Source organism: Plecotus auritus (genome assembly GCF_963455305.1).
Source record: "Plecotus auritus genome assembly, chromosome: 4".
Taxonomy (NCBI): domain Eukaryota; kingdom Metazoa; phylum Chordata; class Mammalia; order Chiroptera; family Vespertilionidae; genus Plecotus; species Plecotus auritus.
In genome coordinates this window covers 162,373,616-162,399,396 of record NC_137775.1, presented here as the reverse complement: position 1 = coordinate 162,399,396, position 25,781 = coordinate 162,373,616, and the positions used below count along the sequence as shown (strand labels likewise).

General features: G+C 37.8%; 1 protein-coding gene across 4 annotated transcripts in view; it reads right to left on the bottom strand.

Annotated features, from left to right (window-relative positions):
• Positions 1-25,781, bottom strand: part of CDK14 (cyclin dependent kinase 14) — a 553,499-nt gene that overhangs the window by 371,041 nt on the left and 156,677 nt on the right. The gene's annotated exons all lie outside the window — the stretch shown is intronic.

Sequence of the window (25,781 nt, the reverse complement as noted above, 5' to 3'; positions counted from 1 at the left end):
TTACAAGGATACACAAGACCAATCCAAAGCAAATGGTTCTTCCAGGTGTATTCTAAATGTACAGCAGCTCTAATTAAAAGTAAGAATGCACTAGGCAGATAACTTTTATCCAGTCAATTCTGTTAGCAAAGACATGTATACCTATATTAGTGTTCTAGTTAAATGTTCTACTTTCTACCTTTACTGGGCCTAGCAGCATATTTTGTTAATTAAAATAGGTAAAACATGCACACACTAAAAATTGTGTAAGATACAAGGAAGTATTTGATGAAAAGGAAATCTCTCTGCCACACCCTCCCTCACGGCCACCCAGCTCCCATTCTCTGAGGTTACCACTTACCATTACACACACACACACACACACACACACACACACACACACACACACACACACGGGTGGCAAAAGTAGGCTTACAGTTGCTCATATGGAAAATAATGTAATAGTAAATAACAATACAAGGATAAACGTTGGCCCTGGCCAGTGTGGTTCAATTGGTTAGAGTGTCACCCCATGCACCAAAAGGTTGCTGGTTGGATTTCTGGTCAGGGCACATACCTAGGTTGCAGGTTCAATCCCTGGTGGGGCCACATATGAGAGGCAACTGATTGATGCTTCTTTCATACATCAATGTTTCTCTCACTCTAAAATCAGTAAAAAAATCCTCTGGTGAGGATTTTAAAAAATATAAACTCTGTTTCAGGTACTCATAACAGTAAATATATATATATATATATATATATATATATATATATATATATATACACACACACACACACACACACACACATACACACACACACATATACACACATACGTTAAATCACACACATATACATAGAATACATATACATGTACAAATGGTAGTATGCATACGGTATAGTTTTATCAGTTAACAAATTTATGGAAAACTGTATCTTGCTTTTTAAAGACCACAGGGTGTTCCTTTGCATGACTGATATATACTTAATTCAATCCCTATTGATGGGCATTTGGCACATTCCCAACTTTTTGCTACTAAAACAATGATGCAATAAATATTCCTGGACATGTAATTTCATCTATGTAAAAATCGGTCTATAAGGTAAATTCCTAAAAATAAAATTGCAAGATCAAAATGCATGTGCCTTTCTAAATTCTAATTCTTATGATGCTGGAAAATTATCCTGCATGGAGTCTATACCAATTTGCATTTCCTACAGCAAATGATGAGAGCTTCTGTTTCCCTCCCCCTCCTCCTAGCCTATGTTATCAACCCTTAAATTTGCCAATCTGATAGATGAAAAATGGTTTTTCACTGCAATTTAAATTGCAACTAAAAATTTTTCAAGGTTATGGAACTAGAGAAGGAGAATTGAGTCTGAAATAAAGAATTTGAATGTCTCTTTTTAAAGAACTGAATCCATTAGATATGTTTTTGCTCAAAAAGCTGCCACAGACATGAAACTCAAAAGGCCAAGGCATTTATCACAGCCAAACTATTCTATTGGCATTCTTCATGAAACTCACTGTGGGAATACATTATGGGTTACAGTAATCAAATAAGGAGATCTTATAAGGTCTCATGATGTGCCATCTACATGGTGTTTATTTCTCCTTGTGTTTCAGCTGGAAGGTCAGACCTGCTGCTTTTCTGCCCTGCACATCTCCTCTCTGAGTACATTACTTAAGTGTTCTCACCCTAATTGTGCTCCAGGTACCCAGGTGCAGGCAGAACATTAATACGCACATGCGGTTCAACTGGAGACTGTACCTTGTGCTCTTTCTTCACTTTGTCCTTTAGGACTAAGGGAGACCTTTGGCGGGGCCTCGGGGTGGGATGCAGTCAGTGCTGACAGCTGTACAGTTTTTCTCAGCCCAGTTGAGCTCATCACTAGTTCCCCAAGGAGGCAGTAACTGATTCCAGGAACTGCTTGGAATTTTCCCCTCATTTGCTGATATTTTCCCCTCACCCATAAAACACACACACAACCTTCTTCCCACAAAGCTTCCTCATAGCCCTTGAGATTGTTAACTTATATGTATCATGAACTGAATTCTGGGATACAGGGAATTCATATTTTTGAAGGTTATATAATTAACCACACTCTCAGACCATGAAGCTATGATTGTCTTGTAATTCACTGAAAAGAGATTAAACCTTTAACTGAGCCAAAATTCATTTTAAATACAGCTAAAAACGGAGCACCTTTAATCTCATAGACTAATGTGCATTATTTCTGTAGTGAAAAAAATTTTTGAATATATTTTCAAAGATAACTGTATAAAAGAACAAGATGCAGCCCTGACTGCTGTGGCTCAGTTGGTTGGAGCATGGTTCTGTATACTGAAAGTTTTTGTGTTTGATTCCTGGTCAGGGCACATACCGAGGTTGTGGGTTCCATCCCCAATCAGGCACATACAGAAGGCAGTCAATCAATATCGATGTCTGTCTGTCTCTCTCTTCCTCTCCCTCACCCTCCTCTCCCTCCTCTTCCTCCCTGTTCCTCTCTCTAAAATCAATAAGCATATCCTTGGGTGAGGATTTAAAAAAAAAGAACAAGATCCAGGTTAATGGGATTCTGATTCTGAAGCATAATTCTCCTAAACCTCCAAGTATTAATTTATTAGAGTTATGATCATCACAATAGAGACAGTGAAATTTTGTGTTACACCACATGATATTGAGATTTGTACCAGATTATTAGCTCCAGGAGAGAAGGAACTTTCTCTGTTTTGTTCACTGTCATGTGCCCAGTGCCTAAAACTTCGTGGAAAAGAATAGACTCTTAAAATATTTTATTGAATAGATACTAATAATGTTAATATACTGACATTTCCTTCCTTACACCTGCAAATTAACTCAAGAATAAAGTGTAAAAATCATTGCTCAACATCACTAATCATCAGGGAAATAAGAATCAAAACGACATAAGATGTCACCTCACATGTTAGAATGCCTGTCATCAAGAAGACCAGAGACAATGGGTGCCAGAGAGAATGTGGCGAAAAAGGAACTTTTATACATTATAGAGGGAATGTATATTGTCCAACCACTATGGAAAACAATATGGAGGTTCCTCAAAATATTAAAAATAGATACACCATAGGATCCAGTAATTTCCACTTCTGGATATGTACCCAAAGGAAATGAAAAGATTTTGACAAGATACATGCACTTTCATGTTTATCATAGCATCATTCACAATAGCCATGAGATAGAAACAACCCAAATGCACATCAACAAATGAATGGATAAAAAAGAAGTGGTACAGTGCTCGCTTCGGCAGCACATATACTAAAATTGGAACGATACAGAGAAGATTAGCATGGCCCCTGCGCAAGGATGACACGCAAATTCGTGAAGCGTTCCATATTTAAAAAAAAAAAAAAAGAAGTGGTACATATACACAATAGAATATTATTCGGGCATGAGAAAGAAAGATATCCTCCATTTGCAAAAACATGGATGGACCTTGAACATGTTATTCTAAGTGAGATAAGTCAGACAGAAAAACACAAGTACTGTAGAATATCACTTATATGTGAAATCTAAAAAAGTTAAACCCATAATAAAAGAGAGAGTAAAATGGTGGTTAATAGAGGATTGGGGGATGGGTGATAGATAAGAGTGATGGTTTTTAAGAGCGCAAACTTGTAATAAGTAACAAACAAGCCATAGAAATCTATTGCCCAGTATAATGAATATAGACAATAATATTGTACTGTAATTATATAATGTATAATGTGATAAATATCACTACATCAGCAATCATATTGCAATAGATAAATGTATCAAAGCAACAGGCTGTACACCATAAACTTATGCAATGTTACAGGTCAGACTTATCCAAACAGAAAAAATTATTGCTTTAAAAATTTTCCGAAATCTCACATTTTTATAAAGTTTTCACATCTCTCATGTTTTCTTTTTTCAAATTTAAGATGCAGTGTCTTTGTTTTTGATGCATGCAGATATGGAAATTTTTCATTTTTTTAAAGTTTTAGAATTTATAGAATGCTTTGTTAATTAACGTTTTTGCACCCAACAGACATGTTTCAAAACTCTCACTATCCTTTAATAAGACGAGCCCAGATCACTGTATCTTCCTCTTCTCCAACTGCTTGATTGGTTTCCCACTAAGAATCATATTGGTTATCAAATTGCTCTTTAACCTCAGAGTCACTATGACTTGCTCTTTTCTTAATTAGTTTTTCTCTACATGTCTAGACTCTCACCAACTACTGAATCACTCAGTTCTAAAATCTAGTAACATTGTTAAGTCACTGGCTCCACTTTTGGAAAAAGTACTTTTGGAAAAAAATTACGAATTTTCTAATTTTCTAAAGATTTTTGGTGCATATATTTCTTTAAACTTTAGTATGGGCTGAAATTCCAAGTTACTACTTTAACAAATTACCAGTTTTTAAAAAGATGAAGGCTGTATGAAAAATAAACTAAACATTGTACCTAATAATTACCTGTCGGTTTAAGCTATTTTATTAAAGATTAAAAACACAGGCTTCAAACACTGACTTAAGTTCTTCAGAATAATTACAAAATTCAAATTGAATCAATAAATTAGAGCTGTTTACAGGAAAACATGGAAGATTCCTCTTTAACAAGTCTTATTAATTAAATCAAAAGCTAATGAACAGAAGGCAATCAAGGCTTGATTGGCAATCGAGACATAAATCAGGTAAATAACGTGGCTAAAAATAAATGCTTTAAATTGTGTTGCTATCACCACAGAACATTCTATTACAGAAAACTGACAGGTTTGTGTCTAATTGTTCTAAGCTCTATAGGAAGCCATTTTAATTTCAGAGATTTTCTTGATTCTCTAATTCTTCCAACAGCTGCCATTCCCAGCTTGGTCTCACTGTGACGCTCACTTCAGGCCCAAGGATGAATGACTCACTGCTTGAGTCTGCCTGTCAAACTGGACGAGCTGTCAAGTGCAGCAAGGGGGAGAGCCTGGGGAATGCCCGCACACGCACGGAGCTATCCACGCAGAGATGGGACACTGGGTGTCCCAGCAGAGCCATGCTCTAGTGGATCCAGCTCTCAGAATGGTTCTAATCACAAATGTACATCTCTGCCAACTGCAGAACTCAACCCCCAGTCCTGTGCACCCTACGTTTGTAAATAATACAATTCTCTTGTGAGAGAGAAGCTTTGACAACCAACAGCCTATTCATTTTTGCATGCATTTCTTCATTTGTTCATTCACATTTCATGACACCTGCAAAGGAAAACTCTTAGGTTAGCTCAGGGTAAATTTCCCAGGTTCAAAAGATGATGCACAAAGAGCATGTCACTACAGGCGAGCAATTCTCAAAGGAAAGCCTGAAGATTTTCTATTTCACTAGTTACCTGAAATTAATAGGATAACAGTATAATAAAACAAAATTACAAATATTATCCAGGTCATCTCTGAAAATAGTGTCCATGTGCTAACACTGAGAAGAAATTATGTCTGGAGGATATAAAGGAAATTAAGTCAATATACCTAAAAGAAATTTAATATACTCTGGGAAATTTAATATATTCTCCCTCACTCTTCCATTATGATTCTGTCTCAAGAGAAACTGCTAAGGAAAATAATACTGAGTTCAGGCAGATACAATGCTTTTGTTTCCTTACTGCATTAGTTTAGAAGCAATAGAAGAAAAAGTAGATATTACTGGGGAGTGATAATGACAAGATGGGGTATATCAAGGACAATACTTTGGGCCAAATTTATAATTTTTTGGCAAAGTCATTATAATATTTTAAAGGTTTTACTATTAGCACTTCTTTCATTAATTCCTTCTTAAGACACAAGTTAAAATGCTAATCATCCTGTATTACATACATACTTCAAAAATGAAAAACTTAAGTATTCATAGCCTTGCTATCCCCATAAAATTCAATTTTTATTCACATGTAAGTGAAAATCATTTCTGTGCTATTTAACCTTTGCTATTCTGAAATATCCTAAAAGAGCTATTATATTTTATTCTCAGAAAATAAATTAGAATTTCAAGGTAAGTTGTCAGTAATTACACCTCATCCTAATTGTTACCAAAATACTATAGAGAGAAAGTGGAAAGGGACTGATGCTATTTCTGCTAAATTTAACACCCAAAGATTAATAAGAAAATAGTGTAATGGCTATTTATTAGGATGTGCCCAACAGTACAAAAAGTCTGAAGATTTAATACAATGAGAAAAGGATATGCTCAGACCACAATTATTACATATAAAAGAAATGATGACTGCTAAAGCATAATTCATCACTACCAATGTTTTACAAGCTCATGACACTTTGAAACATAAAATTAGAGTGACATACAATGTTCATGGGAGAAAACAGAATTATGTACATTTCAACCATTTTAAACCAGCCAACTTTGCACCTTTCCAAAAATAAAATCTGTCAATGAAGAATTTGAGAGTCCTATTACCTTGCAAGTAAAGAAACCTCAGTGATCATTCAGACTTCTGAGCAGACAAAAAGATCCTTCCAGGCTTAATCCTCTCACTGCCTAGAAAAAAAAGTAGCCCCCAGACGACTCTGATGAAACTCAAATTCCCCTAGAACACCCCCAAATGATTTAGTTCTTCATTTCATTGTGCCAAAAGTTTCTTCCTTTAATTTCCATTCTCTGATTCAAGTTCTTCACAAAGACTAAACTAAATATTCTTCTACAAAACAGACCTTCATTTACTTGTTAATATCCTGCCCCTCATTCAACAAATATTCATCGAGAGATGATGATTCTGTGTTTGGAATTGGAAGGAACAACAGACATGGTTGGTCCCTGCACTTACATCTCACCAGGGAGACAGACATAATGCAAAGTACAAAGAGGCTTAAATGTGTCAAAGGGAGGCAGGAGGCTCCCACTCATTGATGGGACAATTTGAGTGTCACAAAAATAATGCCTGTGATAGAAAGGTATCAAAAAGATCAACCAAAGGACTTGTATGCATGCATATAAGCCTAACCAATGGACACAGACACCAGGGAGTTGAGGGCATGAGTGGGGGGTGTGAGGGCAATGGGGGTAAGGACACATATGCAATACCTTAATCAATAAAAAAAAGAAAGAAAAATAAGAAATATTATGACTAAAAAAAATGTTTAAGTCCAGAAGTTTATAATGAGACTTAAGAAAACTCACCAGTTATATTTAGAGGGTGCTATAGAATCATCTCATTAGTTTAAAAACTGTTAAATATAGAGAATATATCAAGCATTTACCTTTCTTTCATATATTTTCATATACACTATATCCCAGTATAACCAGGTTGTTAATATGTGAAAGTTTCTCTTTATAGATGCACTAGAAGCCCAGTGCACAAAATTCATGCATGGGTAGGGTCCCTAGACCTGGCCTGCAATCAGGGCTGATCTTCTCCAGCTGCCAACAGCCGCCCCGGTTCCCTGTTCCCGGTTCCCCAACGGGAAATCAGATCCTGCCATATAGAGAGGCTGGCCTGTGGGCTGGGGGCAGCTCCTGCATTGAGCATCTGCCCCCTGGTGGTCAGTGCGCGTCATAGCCAACCGGTTGTTCCACTGTCAGGTCGATTTGCATATTATGCTTTTATATAGAGAGATTGTGTGTAACACTGAAGAAATGATAGAACTTGAATAACACCATTTAGCTAACCAAAATCATCAGTGGGAGCAGGGAGGAATGTGGTGGTGGTGGTAGTTTTTAATATGTTTTTATTGATTTCGGAAAGAGGTAGGGAGACAACAAGAGAGATAGAAACATCAATGATGAGAGAGAATCATTGATCAGCTGCTTCTTACACACTCCCTACTGGGTATTAAGCCAGAAACCCAGGCATGTGCTCTAATGAGGAATTGAACCATGACCTCCTGGTTCATAGGTCCCAGACTTAGATCCTCCCATTCTGGGGAAAGCAATTAGTCACATGCATGCAGCCCTTGAGAACATTACTTGCCAAAGAGGAAATAAGAAAGGATTGAACAACTAAAATGCATGCATAACAGATATAAGATTATTTTTAAAAGTAAGGCAAAGTTATCCAAGACAAAGAATGGCAACACCAAGAGTATGCACAAAGCATGGGAAAGATGACAGGACACCACAGATGGAAGGTAGCTGGGTACATATACTCCTGGAAGTACTAGAGAAGGGCCAAGTGTATTTGATCAGAGGGGAGGGTTCCATAAAAAAAGGAAATAAAATGTACTCTACAATGAGGAGTTTTCACAGCTTGATATTTCACATGGTGAGATTTGAAAAGTACTGTGTTAGTTAGTTCTAGACGTTTTCATCCATAACATACAACAGTTTATATCCCTAAATATGCAAGCACTCATCGGCAATGAAAACTAAGAATGAAGAGATGGTGTAAGGATAAATGAAAAAAATGATGTGGGGTGCCATGAGTGGATGGCTCAGTTGGTTGGAGCATCATCCCGTACACGAAAAGGTTGCAGGTTTGATTCCCAGTCAGGGCACATACCTAGGTTGCAGGTTTGATCCCTGGTGGGGCGCATACAGGGGGCAACTGGTGTTTCTCACATGGATGTTTTTATTTCTCTCTCTCTCTCTCTCTAAACAAACAAAATCAATAAAAAGATAACCCTAGGTGAGAATTTAAAAAAAAAAAGAAGTTGGGGTTATTTTTGGTTTTGTTTTTCCCTAGTCCCCCTTTCAAGCACACTTGTCGGGAGAAAGATATGAGTTCTTTGAAACGGCAGCCTTTTACATTTCTAGAGAAATCAAATTTTCTCCTTCTGAGGTCAAGTTGCCACTTCAGGTAGATTTTTATCTCCAGTAGCTTTTTCCCATAGAAAAGGCTTCACAAAAGCAGAAAAGGAATGGGTGTAGTTCTGGATGGTACTATTACTGTTTCCCCTCTCTTAGGTTACTTATACCAGATGGGCCCCAGCTTACAAGGTGCAACTTAATTTTTGATTTTATGATAGTGCAAAAGTGATATGCATTCAGTAGAAACCATACTTCAAATTCTGAATTTTGATCTCTTCCCAGGCTAGCAATATGTACTAGAATACTCATTAGTGATGCTGTGGCAGTGAGATGATTTTGCCAACTACAGGCTAATGTAAGTGTTGTGATCACTTTAAAGTAGGCTAGCTAAGCTATGATGTTTTGTAGGTTAGGTGTATTAAATGTATTTTCAACCTAAAGTATTTTATACTTATGATGAATTTACTGGTATGTAATCACATGATAAAGTTGAGACGCATCTATATTTTCTGCCAAATTTTTACATACTATACCTCATACTGTATCTAAACACAAAAATCAAATCCACTCGTTCATAATTTTCTTTTTAAAAAGCCTTATTAGAGCATCACAATCAGAGTGATTCAACACATGAGCTGGGATTAAAGAAAAGACAATCAAGTCTGATGGTGAACCATAACATTTCAAGCTTCCCAGTTCCCAGTTCTCTAACAGTTCATGAATGTTCCCTCTTTCCTAGTACAGGCAAACATGTTCAGCATCATAAGAGAGAAGTTAAGTGTCTACTTTCAGGAAAAAGACTATCTCCAAGAAGTTAAGTGAGATGCACCAGGAAGCACATCCCTGATTCACCATGAGGCTCTGAGCAGTCCCCAAACACTCACTGCCAAGTACTGTGAATCACAGAGATCTTGCACGTTTCCATGCAAACATAGTCATACAAGATTAAATGAAGTTTGGAACAGCAGGACAAAACAATTAAAGCAACCCTGGAGAGCCATTAAGTCAGGGGTATTCAGAGTTCAGATTATCCTCAACCCAATTCCAATAAAGATACACATGCATGCACACACATGCACATGTCAAGTTTGTGTGATAATCAGAATAGAAATCTAGTGTTTTCTTTTTGGGGTTTGGCTGCAAAGGCCCATGGAGAACCAACAAATAAAATTATTATAAATACACAGTAACTTAGTTAAAGGACTAGGAGATATTTCAAGTCAAAAGTATTATGAGTAATTTCTATTTTCTCCAATTAAAATGTATACTTTCATAATTTAAAAATATGTCACCATTAAATATCTTAAAAATGAACTTAAAAAAACAATATAAAGCAAGGCCAAATTTACCTCGTTTGATTTGTCTTTTATGACAAAAAGGATTGGAGAACAATGCCATGGCATCATGAATTACCTAAATCTAAAAGATTGTTCTAAAAATAAAAGTAATTCTAGAATGGACGGCTTTATAGGCAAGCAGAGTTGCAAAGTAAAAATGAATCAATTAAGTACAAAGTTGAAAACAATCTACCTACATATGTTGAAGATCAGGTTTTATATTACTGTCTTTTGTAATATGTAAATTAATATAAAATATCGAGAAAGACCTTCATAAAAATTATATATAATTAGTATGATAAGATCTATTCTAGAATTACTACTTCCCAACCCTAACAACAGAGCCAGAGTACAAATTAGTTAGCCAAATGAAATGGTTTTATACACAGCCAGTAATTTTAAAATCAAGATAGTTGTCTTTAACTCAAAAATAACACTCCTGTGGAATACCCCTAAAGCACCTACTAGTACAGTGCGGCAGGCCCTGGGCCAGGGATTTTATTTACACTGTCTCACTTAATCCCTGTAACACCTCTATGTGATAGATACATTATGAACTCCACTTTATGAAGAAACTGAGGCATAGATCTAACAACTAGAAGCGACAAATCCACAATTTGGATCTAGGGGGTCCAACTTCAGAGCCCATACTCGTAAGATCTCTGTGTGGTAGCAATAATTAAAGTGTCAACCGCAGAAGAAAGACATGTGGTCCACACACTCATACTGGTCCTGCCTTCCACAGAGGCACTCTGCTTACACCAGTACATGTCCTATTCAAATTATTTACTCACAAAGCAATGTAATTGTTTTCTAACAATATTTTACAAATTTCAAAATAAGCCAATATATTTTAGAGTGGATTAAGTATTATCCTGATTATAAAAGTAATATGTATTTATGGAAGAATAGTTGGAAATACAGAAATATTTCATATCAATAATAATGCCACTGTTCAGAGGTAAGTCCTTCAACACGTATATATCTTCTGGAGTTTTTTTCTATGTGTAGATTTTTCTTAATGGCATCCTACTTTTATATTTGGTCATTTACTTTTTTGTTTGGGTTTAACAATATATCCTTTTACTGGATGGGCTGAAATAAGAACCCAGGGAGCGTCAAGTTCAAACAAGGTCACATTTGCTTTTTAAGGAAATGGCCCCAGTGCTTCCTTTCTTAAAATTTCATGACTCCTGCATTTTGATTTATTGGGGAACGCAACCCTGTTAGACAAATAATAAAAGCCTGCATGGACCTGACAACCACCTGGGGCAGGACCTATGGGGCAATTCCTCCTAGTGGACCTGGCTAGAATTCAGTCTAATGGGTGTGCTCCATACCCAGTGACGGACAACAACCAATCAACTCATCTCCAGGACAATAGGCTACAAACCAAACACATGATCTCAGACTTCAAGAACTGAAACTCACAGTAATCAAATGTCAGTTGAAGAAAGAACTTCCTACGATCCAACTACAAATCTCTATTCCTAAGGACTATCTGTCAAAGCCTCTTCTCATCACACTTAAAGAGCCTAATCAGAGAATTCCTAACCAATTCTCCACTCATTACATAGTTAGCACTTATCAGTTAAGCCTCTACTAATAGCACTGTGACAGGTTCTGAAGAATAAGATATATAAAGTTGACTCTTGAACCACACAGATTTGTATTGCACAGGTCCCCTTATATTCAGATTTTTTTTTTCATTTGAGCTCAGTCAAATGACCTGCACAGTTCAAACACGCACTGTTCAAGGGTCAGCTTCATGGCTGAGAATCTGAGTACGCAGGGAGCGAACTGCAGTTGTAACTGGGCTGGAAGTAGCCACCCCAGCCTTTGCATTGTTCCAGGGTCAACTGTACATATAAGAGTAAACTATATATATTACTGTACATATATATGAAAATAAGTTACATACATATGGGGAAGTAGATACCAAGCAAAGCAGTAAGTGAATCGTGAAAAATAAGAAAAATGAATTCTGACATTTGTTAAAACAGTAATGATTTATTCAATACTATTGTAATAGGGGAGAGAAAAGTAAGGTTCAACTCTAGATACAACAAAAAGAAGTAGAGATTTATGGTCAAGGAGCAGGTTTGTGGGTCACTGTGAATGGAAAATTACTAAGAGGAGGCATCAAAAGTAGGGGTAATTTTTGCTAAACTGATAAAACAGGATTTTTGCTGAGGGCAGGCCAGAGCGATCAGAGAGTGGGGGATTTTCTCTAAATTGACTTAGCTGTTTTCTTACTGAAAAGGAGTTATCCAGACCTGGCAAGGAGCAGGGGGTAAGATTGGGGAAGGAGGTAGTTGGCCAAGGCAAGGCCTAGTCAAGAGGAGGGCTTAGAGGAGCATAAGTAAAGTTCAGTCAGAGAATCTTGTAGAAACCAGGAAAGCCTCATAGCGTGAGTGAGACTTGAGTTGGAGATGGAACAGAATATGGACATGTGACGAGGAGAGGTTAGTCACTTATACAGAGGGATCTATCAAAAACAAAGGTTCAGGCTCCGCCAATATGGCTCAGCGGTTGAGTGTCGACCCCATGAACCAGGAGGTCATTTTTCAATTCCTGGTCAGTGCACATGCCCATGTTGTGGCCTAGATCCCGAGTTGGGGGTGTACAGGAGGCAACCGATCAATGATTCTCTCTCATCACTGATGTTTCTAACTTGCTCTTCCTCTCCCTTCTTCTCTCTGAAATCAATAAAAACATTTTTTTAAGTAAAGCAAAGGTTCAGAAAGGGGGGAAAGCACATTTAATGTACAGGGAGCAGAAACTAGGGAAGCAATAGGATATAAGAAAAGAAAAGCAGACTTGGGAGATTTGGACGCCAAGTCCTCACAATACTGATCCAGTAGAGTAATTAAATATTCTATCATGTGGTTATCAATACATGTATTACCCTCCACATTTTTTTTTAGGGGAGAGCTTTAATTGAAATAAAAGTTAACATATTAACAATGTTCATCTGAGGAAGTTAAATATACATTTTTATGCCTAACCAATAAAGTTAAATTAACTAAGCTTATAAGCCTACTAAATATATGTCATGAGGAGAAACCAAGATGGCGGCATAGGTAAGCACCTAAACTGCTGCCTCGCACAACAGTTTCAAAGGATTTAAATACTATAACTATGCACACATACTATAAAATATTTGTATGCATACTATAAAACTAGAAGGAAAGAGAGAAGCTCACAGAGAATTGGAGGTACGGCAAAGGGTCTTTGTGCGCGCAGAGAGGAAGGGCGGCTGAGAGCCTGGCTGACTTTCTCTGGCGGGAGGGGGAAGGAAGCCCCCGACGGCACTGAACCCCAGTTCCGGGCGAAACCCCATGGACCCAGGCTCATAAAGGGGGAGTCTGGACTGTCAGCTAGAGAGAAAGGCACCCAGAGACTCGGAGACTCGGGGGAGACCTGGGGGAGCCCCGGCGGGCAGGGGTCTGGAGGCACGCATGCCAGTGTGCACAAAAGCTGCGGAGGTTGCCACAGGCTTTCCCTAGCAGAAGGGAGTCGGAAGCTCCTGAATGCACTGAACCCCAGTTCCAGGCGAGCCCCTGGGACCCACGCTCTTACAGAGGGGAATCTGGACTCTTGGGCGGAGTCTCGGGAGCCGGGGAAGGCAGAGGTCTGGAGGTGTGCATGCAAGGGCAAGGCTGGCGGGAAGCCAAGACTGTCTGCTCCGCCCTGAGACTCCACCCCATCCAAGCTGAGCACAGAGGCTTTTCCAATTTGGCAAGTCTAATCCTATAAGGCAGTCTCCAGCACCAAACTTCTCCCAGCGTAGACACAGCTGATCCTCACAGCCAACTGGCCTGGAGGTCAATTCCTCCCAGTGATACCAACAACAATCAAGACTTAACTACAACAAGGCTGTACACACAGTCCACAAAGGGGTGCACCAAGAGTGTCCACCTCAGGTTAACTGGGAAGGCAGACCCACTGGGCCATATAGGAAACCTAGCACACAAACCTACCCTACCAACTTAGGGAAGCAGTGAAAATGCGGCATCAAAGAAACAGATCACAAACGAAAGAAATGGAGGAAAACAAACGACTGGATATAGAATTCAAAACCACGGTTATAAGGCTTTTCAAGAATATCCTAGAAAAGGCCGATAAATATAACGAGACCTCGAAGATATGAAAAAGGACCAACTAGAAATTAAACATACACTGACTGAAATAAAGAATATTATACAGAGACCCTACAACAGACTAGAGGAACACAAGAATCAAGTCAAAGAATTGAAATACAAAGAAGCAAAAAACACTCAACTGAAAAAGCAAAAAGAAAAAAAAATCCAAAAAGTTGAAGATAGTGTAAGAAGCCTCTGGGACAACTTCAAGCGTACCAACATCAGAATTATGGGGGTGCCAGAAGAAGAGAGAGAGCAAGATACTGAAAACCTATTTGAAGAAATAATGACTGAAAACTTCCCCCACATGGTGAAAGAACTAGACTTACAAGTCCAGGAAGCGTACAGAACCCCAAACAAAAGGAATCCAAAGAGGACCACACCAAGACACATCATAATTAAAATGCCAAGAGCAAAAGACAAAGAGAGAATCTTAAAAGCAGCAAGAGAAAAACAGTTAATTACCTACAAGGGAGCACCCATACGATTGTCAGCTGATTTCTCAACAGAAACTATGCAGGCCAGACGGGAGTGGCAAGAAATTTTCAATGTGATGAATAGCAAGAACCTACAACCAAGATTACTCTACCCAGCAAAGCTATCATTCAGAATTGAAGGGCAGATAAAGAGCTTCACAGATAATTAAAAGCTAAAGGAGTTCATCACCACCAAACCAGTATTATATGAAATGCTGAAAGGTATTCTTAAAGAAGAGGAAGAAGAAAAAAGTAAAGAGAAAAATTATGAACAACAAATACATATCTATCAACAAGTGAACCTAAAAATCAAGTGAATTAAAAACCTGAGGAACAGAATAATCTGGTGAATATAATAGAATCAGGGGCATAGAAAGGGAGTGGACTGATAATTCTCAGGGGGGAAGGGGTATGGGGCGATTCAGGAAGAGACTGGACAAAAATCATACACCTATGGATGAGGACAGTGAGGGGGAGGTAAAGGCAGAAGGTGGGGTGGGAACTGGGTGGAGGGGAGCTATGGGGGGGAAAAGGAGAAACAATTGTAATAATCTGAATAAAGATTTATTAAAAATAAATAAATAAATAAATAAATAAATAAATAAATATATGTCATGATATAAATATAGATGAAAACAGACTATAAAGTTAATATATGTGTGAACATAAGTTAAAACACACTAAAAATAAATAAATTTCTAGGATTTAAATACTATAACTATGCACACATACTATAAAATATTTGTATGCATACTATAAAAAATATAGTACACATACTATAAAAAAGCTGAGTACTCAATTTGTTAAATTCACTTATGCTACTTCCAGGGCATTCCAAACCATAATGTGTGTGTTTGTCATCATCAAACAGGACATTGGCATGGCTCTTCTGTAGAGCTATCTGTTTTGCTAGGTTTAGTGCTATAAAGTCAGAAAAATTGACAAGGTATTAACAAAAAACTGTTAAAAATACTGCTTTGAATAAGAAACTTAATTTCCATTCAGTGAGAAACCATAAAGTAGCCACTTTGAGGAGTGGCCATGTTGAATGGCTTTTGCTTGTACTGACTGGGTACAGACAGGACAGATTCCATCACCTTTCCCTGTTAGAACAGTTTCTATAACTAAGAAAGCACAAGAGCCAGCTTTGCTAAATGTCTCTCGTTTGTGTGTCAATCTTCTCACTCATTATCAGAAAGTTTTGTGATACGACTTTCATTTCAGTGCAAAGTGAGTGTTAGAGGAGTAAAGTCCCTGACTTCAGGCAATATTTGCTCAAAAGCAATTAGATATTTTCTCAGTTTTCACCTAAAATGAGGAATGCATACAACTGCCATCATACTTCTCCAACTGAAGCAGATGGGAAATCATCAGTAGTCATCCAATTGAGGAATTCTTCCATAACAGCACTGTGCATACAAATCTCAGTCCAGAAAATAAATGAGACTTTAGCTACTGCAATACGTTACCTTATAATGAGTTTTAAAAATGAATGGTATATCTGTTAAATTGGGTAAACTGCAAATATCTAAGTTTTTCTATGTCAAGTATCTGTAGATAAGATATTTAGTCACTTAGTAATTGTTTACCATTTTTCTTTTTTTAGATTTATTTATATTCTTTTCTTATTAAAAAAATGAATGTATATACATAAAAATTACTATAAAACTAATATCCTGTGTCCATGGTAAAATAAACAACTTTATCTGGTTATAACACATAGGATCATTCTTCCTTTTGTTTTTATATAGATAAAATTTTGAAGAAAATACATTCCTTATTTTCTCATTTTTAGCACAATCTTAAAAATCCAAACCACTAATTAGTCAAGTGAAATTCAGACTGAATTTCAGAAACTGAGAAATCATGATTAATCTTGTGTCAGACAAGCTTTATGCTATAAAACATTCACTTGAGTTACTAAGGAGAAAGCATGGCTGAATTATATAGGATATTTTTAAAAACAGGGAGACTTACTTATCTCAGATAGATGGAATGGCTCCAGTTCTGAAGGAGAGTAAGGAAATGACAGATGGGAGGTGGAGACACCCAAGTTTCCAGGGCTGCTCTGCTACTACTCGGGTGTATAAACTTGGACCCATCCTTCAACCTGTCAACTCTGCATTTTCTTTTTCATATATGCAAATGTATGTACGTGTGTGTTCATGCATTATAAAAATATACAGAACACAAGAGAACATTTTTGAAAAGTAGAAAGGGAAATATAACGGTACAGGTTAACTATTAAGTGCCTCCTAACATTGTCCGTATATTAAGATCTGGCCACATTAGCTTCAACAATTGCATTTTTGATGAAACATCTTCCACATAACCATTTTCTATTAGACAAAACAAGCTTAAATGCATTTGTTCTCTTCAGGTCTTATTAATTAAACAAATCCTTTTTTTAACAGGTAGGTCAATGGTAAATTAGCTCAGGTCACATCAATCATCAAAAAAAAAAAGATTTGTAAGTTAATTAAGTCATCTAAAAGTTTGTGTGAACAAATATATACAATCAATATAAATGTATCTGCTTCTACACAAATACATAAGGAAGTGACTTAAAATAAAAACAAAGACTATGAAATTTTGGCAAGACTTCCAAATGGCATAACAAGTAGAGACAATCATTTTTTCCTGTTAATTAAATTCTAAATGCTTAACTACATTCACAGTTAGGGGTGGAAATATACTTTGGGTGGGGGCTCAAAGATGATGAGTTTCTGATTCACTAAAAAAAATTGAAAAATTCTTTGAAAAAAATTATTTTTTTAAGGTACTGTTCTTGCTATAATGTTAAGTATTAGTTTCTCCACTATTTATAAGACATATAAAAGGGTTGTAAAGGTGCTGGAAGATCAGGAGTTATGTTTGCCATGTGAGTAGAATAAAAAGTAAGAGAAAGGAGTGCCATCAAATCTTGGGCTGAGATGCACAATGAGAAGGCAGAAATGGACTGGAAAACCTTGTCCAAAATAAACGTATTTGACAGAGGGGAAAGAGGAACGGCAAGTGTTCTATTCCAAGCAGGCACCTACTGTAGGCAAAGCCACAAATCACTTGGGTAAAATAAGGGGGGGGAACTGCTATGATGATGTCACCGTGCAGTTGCCTAGAACAGCAGAGTATGCGAATGATAAATAACTAGAGGAAATTGCAATGCTGGCACAAAGGAAGACATGAGAACCATGGGAGAAACTAGCTATGTACCCCCAGGGTCGATCATTAACAAAGGTAGAGTAAAAATAGATTTTAAGAAAGTAGAATTCAATTTTTTTCCCCAAAAAATAAAAGGAGATAAAAATTAGAACTCAGCTCTCTAGTTGGACTTGACTGGGCCTGAATCTTGGCTCTGCCACTTAGCTATGTGATCATGGGCAAACTACATTATGGGCCTCAGTTTCTAAATCTGTAAAGTAGGAGAAATAGTCTTATTTCAACGCTTTTCTAGGATTGTTATTAGAAACAAATAAAAAAAGTAATAACTGATATTCACTGACCATGTACTATATGCAAGACAATGTTCTAAACACTCATTTATAATATTCATTTATATATATTCCTCAGTTATATGAAATTAATTCTTATTACTAGCCCTATTCTTATAGGTGAAAAAATGAAGCTTAACCCAGTGTTCTATAAACATCAACTTTATTTCATAACCTTAACTTGTAAAGAGAAAGGTAGCACCAGGAGAAATAAAAGATTTACAAAAATCAATATTGTTGTTAAAAATCACAACTAGTATCAATGGAGTCAAAGGGGCCAAGAAGAGAAACCAATGCTCTACACAGAGTTCAATGAAGTATCTGAATTTTCAAAAAGAACACAAATAAAAAGAGAAGAAGATTTAAGAAGGAAAATATTCTTATAGGTCTAAGTCCTAAATGAGATGAAACTGGTATTATCAGCACAAGAAAAGGGGAGACCAAATATTTGCCACATACAGAACAAAGTTCAAGTGACAAAAGAAACAGAGCTCCTCAGGTTTCTTCATCAAGATTGTGGACTTCAAGTGTTTTCTTAATCATTTTCTCTCTCCCTTTCTGACTCTGTTATAATCTATGCCATACTCAATTCTTTCCTATTTAGTTTAAAACTAAAACAGGAAATACTTGTCTCCTTTCTTCTTGTTCTTTCCTTCCCTGCCTCACTCCTCAAACTAGTATCTTGCATTTCAGCCTCCATTTTTTCACCTCCCTTTCTCTCTCTCTTCAATCTAAAGCAAGTAGGTCTCTTTCCCCATTGATCCCCTACACATGTTTAAGAAAAACCTTCCTAATTGGAATGGATTCTCTGGAGACTCACCTGATTTGACCTTGCTGAATACTTAACCTAATGCATACTCTTCTGCAACTCTCTCCCCTCCTTGGCATTTGGTTTCCCTGTTACCTCTCTGGTAGTCCCTCTCATCTTCCTTGGTTCCTAGAGGCTTTGTCCAACTCTAAATACTGTGTTCTGTTATTTCATCTATTTCACTCAGAGATCAGATATAATTAATTTTAATTTAATAATCCTCTATGCTTTACTTTGGGCATAGTCATAGGTGCCCACAACTCTCCAGAGCTTAACATTGAAACTCTCCCAGGAACATGAAGCAAAAAGAAAGAAAACAGTGTGACTCTGTCCTAGTCCATTGCCTTCTCATTAGGAATTCAGCTTCCTCTGGGATCCCAATAGGACTCCTCTGTAACATATATTTGGTTTCTCAGGATCTCCATTTCCCTCTTCGTTCTCCTAAGGGGTTTGATCAGAGACACAATAAAAGCCTTTGGTTCCCTTTCTGCTTCCTCAGGGGTGTTTTAGTTGGTAGGTAACCTGTGGTGGCTGCTAAGCTGCTTCTGAATTCACTCTGGTGTCACCCATCAGGCCAATTAGGAATGAGTTCTACCTTATTCTCTGCTGAGTTACAACAGGGCTTTCAACTATTAACCAGAGTATCCAATGTTTACAATTTCCCCTCAGCTCAGACAATGCTGGTGGATCTAAATCCCTGATCTAAATCCCTGAAAACAGAGATAGTTAAAAACAAAGCAATCCCAAAAGGACCATTTTGAACTACAGACTGAATTATCTCTTAATTTTTCAAAGAATTTGTTTATACAGGGAAATAGATGTCTGTTTTCTTGAATCAACCATTAAGCATGAAAAATGTCTCATGCCTGAAATCTTTAAAATTATTTCCTTTCTGTCTGAGATTTTATTTTTAAGCTCAGATATTTTTCTGGATAGAAGTCACTGAGTTTGTGTTTTCTTTTCCATTTTCAGATTTTAGTGACACAAGCAGGTATCACTTGAGCCCAACTATGAGACAACAAACACGCTGAACTCCCTGGGCAACCCACACATCCTTAGGGAAAGAATCAGATCAAACCCCACTCCATTTCTTTTTTGGTCCTGGCCTACCAGGATTTCGTATTCCTCAAAACTGTCCCCAGTCAACAGTGTCCACAATCCAATCTTGTACTTGATTACACTATGCAATTTGTAGTCCTAGATTTTCAGCAACATGCCATCTCTCCACTATTATAATTGTGCTTACTGGTATAGTATACTTCTTTTGTATACATCAGTGCTAAACAGACTGTACACATTTGACTAAAACTCATTGACGCTACAACCTATTAGCTTGGAGTTCTAACAGCACCTGATTTCACCCAGGACCCAGTTTACTCATTCATTCCTGCTGCACATTTCCAGCATTTCAACTACCTTAAATGACTCTGAGCCTGCCATTTATGTTATGAGTAGTAAGGGATCTAGGTAGGTTATTTGAATTTTAGACTGATCAGTTGCTTTTTCACAAAAAAAGCATGAAGTCTAGTGCCCATACTTTGCTGCCCAAGAGCATGTACTGTACTTAAAGCTCATGAACCAGCTAGGAAACATTTTAAATGGACAAATCTGCACAAGAGGTTCAATGGTAATTACAAACAATTCAAAAAGCTCCCCAAAGATTCATTCTAATTAATGCTTCTTATGAATCCCAGAGTAAAATATTTTAATCAAATTTTGTGTTTTGGCAAAACATTTTTTCCAAGATCTAAGAGAATAAAGCATTATATAAGTAAGCAGAGCATATAATTTATCATCCAAATTGGGACACTGAATTAGTAAAAAGAAGTATTACTCATAATTGCACAAAGACCAAACCGTAAACCAGGACTGTCACAGGCAAACCAGGACATAAAGCACAAAGCGCCTTACTCCAAACCCAGTCTTGGCCCTTCTCAAGAATGTTATTTAAAACCTAGTGAGGTTAATTCAAAAAGGGGTCAATGAGTGGTCACAAAAGATAACTGACGAATTCTGTGCACAACTGACAAAAAAGATTTCATTCCATACTAAGATGAAATACAATCTCTATTGTGAGATTTTAAACACGTCCCCCCCCTCCCATACACACACACACACACACACACACACACACACACACACACACCAGCCAGAGTGGCTCAGATGGTTGAGCGTCATCCATGTACCAAAACATGGATGGGGTTTTGTAATAATAATAAACATGGGCCAAAATGCTTTGACACTCCTGGAGCATCATATGTCCCCTACCCTGGAATCTGGTCTCTTCAAATACCTGATCAATAAAGTAGGTGAAAGTGACCCTTCCCATTCTGGGCACAAGCCTTAAAATATTGGCAGCTTCCCTGGTCATCTACTCCTTAGTGATCTTTCTGCTTGAGGGATCTATCTATTGCTGACAAAGGGGTACTGACGTCTCCAATTACAATATTTGATTTGTCCATTTCTCATTCCTGTTCTTATCAGTTTTTGCCTCACATAGTTTAACATTCTATTGTTAGGTGCATACACATGAAGAACTGTTATATCTTCTTAGGAAAAAATTACTCTCCCCCTGCCACTGCCAGAGACACAAACAGGTCTTCTTTTCATGATCTTCACTGTGAGAACCTTGTGGGGTTCCTGGAGGCAAAGTCTGCAAAAATGTGGGGGCTTGGGCTTTCCTACAGCTGCAGCCCCGGAGCTTGCACTCTCACATTAGTCCACACTCAGTCTCCAGCAGTTGATCAAAGTGACTATTCCAGCATTCCTACCAGTTACAGCTCCAGTAGCTTGTGGTCCAGGTAAGGAGATAATTGATGGCTATTGTCTACCTCAACGTATCTGTCTCCTCAGAGTTTAGCATACTGGTTTTCCTTGTGACCTCTGTTATTTGATGAATTGAAAAAAACTTGTGGATTTTTCAGGTTGCCCAGTTGCTTTTCTTTGTAAGGATGGAAGCAACAACTCCCAAGCTCTTCATATGTTGGAGTTGAAGGCAGACATCTTACTTCCTGTGTCAGGGGATGTTCATTCTGAGACAAAGCACTATTAGGAAGCCCAAACCATGCAAAAAGCCAGCTCCAGCTTTCCAGCCATGTGCATGAACCATGTTGGCAATGGATCCTTCATATCCCAGACAAGATGCATGAAATGATACCACGTGGAACAGAAACAAACCCTTCCTGCCCAGCCCTTCCCCAACTGCAGCAAATTGAATGACAGTGTTGTTTTCAGTCTCTACATTTTGGGGTGGTTCATTGTGCAGCAATGTATAAGCAGAGCATTCCTAGGATGATCCCCAAGGCCAAGTTCTCAAAACTCAATTCATACAAATCTCCCTGAACACGTCCCTAACCCCCATGGGGCTCTCCGAGTCTGTATAACCTACCAAGCTCTTCTCAGAGTCCGGCCTGAAACACTCTTGTCCCTACTCTGTACCTGGTTGGTCATGTCTCCTCCTTCATATCTAAGCATAATTGTGCCCTTTGAAGCAAGGCTTCTATTATCCATCCATCACAAACATATCTATTGCCCAACCAACTCTCATGCAAATAGATGTAATCCACCACTCTCTGTCATAATTCTTTCTCATATATCTTTTTTCTTTTCTGTAATTTAAAATTACAAATATGTATACTATCTTGATTAATTTTTGCCTCTCCAACAATATGATGGCTTCATGAAAAGAGGAACTCAAGTTTGTTCCACACTACATGTCCACTGGCTGGCCTTGCACGCAGAGTACCAGAGGGACTTAGTAAATACCTCTAAAGAAAAGAGCTCTTTAAAATAAACACTGCCTGCATGCAGTCCTTGTCTAAACAAGGGTTTCTCAATCTTGGTACTATGACACTTTGGGGTAAATAATTCTCTGTTGCAGAAAGTTGTCCTGTTCATGTGTGGGGTGGTTCAACAGCATCCCTGGCCTCTCTAGATGCCAGTAACAAAACCACCTCTCCCTATGCTGTGAAAACAAACATGTTTCCAATTATCATCAATGTAGCCTGGGAAGAAAGACCGAGAATCAGTTGAGAACCACTGGTTTAGACTAAAAAGATGCTAATTCCCTAGCATCCTGGTTTAAACTAAAAGGATGAAAATAATAATAATAAAAATAAAACTCAGGAATGTGGGTAGTATGCTTTAAGGTGAAACCAATTTTATCATTAATCCTGAACTATGGGAGATTCTAGGAGCCCTGGCATAGTAATAATTGGAAATTTCCAGACTACCGCTTTCAAATATTGCTTCCACTATGCAAAGAATGTCCCCATTTTCACCAGTTGGGCATAGCTGATATATGACCTCAATTTTGAAGATAGTAAATATCACTGATTATTTTTGACTGGCTCCTAATCAAATGTTCAAAGAACCCTAATAACAAAAATGACCAACAGAGGCCAATACACTTAAACATTGTCTAATTGGAAAGTTATCCCTGTACAGTTTTGTCTAATAATTGAAATCATGCCTCTTTCCTAAACAATATCCTCATTGTCACTTTTGTCAGAAAGATTAGGCACTGTTTGTTTATCTGTGGCAAGCTAAGTGAGACCAGCTGTACTGATGAACCAGACCCTCAAGCCTCGCATTCTTTCACTAAAGTCTAAAGGAAGTCAGGGTTGGATCTGCAATTTCAATAGACTTTCTGGTTTTTAAAAATAAAATCAGCAGTGTCAGTGAGCTACTATCCTCCTTGGCCTAGTAAGAATTAGAACTCTACTTTTTCAACTTTATCTATATACAAGGAGCACCAGATTTGAAAATCACATGGAGCAAAATCCATTTACTCCATTAGCTTCTTTCTCCAATTTCTTTTCTATGTTGTCATGTATTTTGTGCATTATACTGCACCACTTAATACTGACTTCATTGTCATAGTATGCTGCTATTTTCGTACCCTGTGACTAACAGTGTGGATACAGGCTTGATCTTAGACGTGGGCTGTGATAACAAGCTTTGGCCCATGGACCCAAAGTCTAAAAGAAATCAATGCAGCCTAAAGAGAAACAGAGAGAGGGCCTCGGGAGCATGCTGCAGCAGCTCATACAAGCAATCAGACCTGCCTCTCCTCTGTACAGAGTTCCCATTTGTACAGAGTTCCCATTTGCGGATGGTAACCTCTCAGGACACTGGAAGTCAGCATAACAGTCCCCTTATGCTGCATTCTAGCTTTTACAGAATATGTAAGTGTCAGCACTTAAGATTGAAACTTCAGTGAACCAGGAGTCCAGTGTTTTCCACCTGGGTATTTATGACTTTTAGAATTCTTCCAACTCCTGATAGTGCTGCAATGGAGTTGACCTTCAGGGCGAGCAGTAAAAGCCACCTCTCTAATCCCACATATTCTGAAAAAGTGGTTAACTGCCGCTCTCTTCCTCCGGAATGCTGCTTGTTTTAATTAACAGCATTTCTTCCCGCTATTTCTCCAGGGGCTTTGAAGAGCTCTTTGAAATGTATTTAGTATATTTCAGTCTTGGCTTGGGTTAGTCTCTCCATTTATGAGGTCATTTCATTCAAGTTCAATAATTCAGCACAGACTGGCAGAATGAAATGCTAAAAGAAGATGGGCACTTTCAATCACCTAAGTCTTGTGTTACACATGAAGTGAGGAAATCCCTCCTCTGTTCTTCTTCACCTCTGAGATAACAACTTAGGGCTGGCACAAGCCAGGGCGGGCAGACTTCTGCATTTAGCAGGCTCCCGCAGGAGTAAAGTTTTGTGTCTTCACCTCAACAGAAACTGAAGATAAGCAGAAAAAAATGACCAGAAACCAGTATCACCTGTTGAATGGCTTTGTCAGAGGAAGTCCAATATTTTAATTACAGAGATGGAACAAAAAAACAAGGTTTCTCTTTATCTAAATGACACCAGAAGTATGAGAAAATGAAAAGCAAGCAGCTGCAGCCTCACACTCCCCTACATAAAGTAGTAAGGAAAGGAGAGGACCCTGTCCCGGGCAAGAGTAAAGGTCCATGGTGTCTTACCATGGGAGCAGAAACCGGGGGACTTAGGCACCAGAGGGACATGGGTGTGTTCCACCAACAGATCCCAGGGCACTGAGAGGCAGAGGGGTCCCACTGCATCTCAAGTTTGGGAATTGAGGTGGCTGGTAATTGCAGTTTTTATCTATCATGGCCATACATTCATGGGTGCTCACATGTTAACAACACACTAACCCTTCCCAATTATAAGGCTTAAAGCCAATTCTACTTTAATACTTAAACATAACACCTTTGCTTAATCAAAATTCACACAACAATCAAAAGGAATCAGTTTGCTAGATCCAGAGACATAGAAGCATGGAACAGACTGACAAATTTTAGAGGAAAGGTGGGGGTTGGGAATGGGTGGGGAGTGATTAACTGGGCATTATGTTAAGTGAAATAAGAGAAGTACCATGCAATTTCACTTACATAGAATCTATAGATAAAATAAACAAACAAAATAAAAAGACTTATACATACAGAGAACAGACTGATGGATGCCAGAGGGGAAAGGGCTTGGGGGGCTGGGTAAAAATGGTGAAGGAATTAGACGTACTAATTGGTAGTTACAAAACACATGGGGATATAAAATAAAGCGTAGGAAATACAGTCAACAATATTGTAATAACTATATATGTTGCCAGGTGGGTACTTGATATATTGGGAACACTGTAAAGTATACGATTGTCTGCTATGCTGTATATCTGAAACTAATACAAAATAATGTTGAATGCAAACTATGGTTTAAAAATAAAAGTTTAAAAAAAAAGCAAATGAATCTGTGAAGTCAAATACTCACCACTGGAGAGAACATATTTAAAACA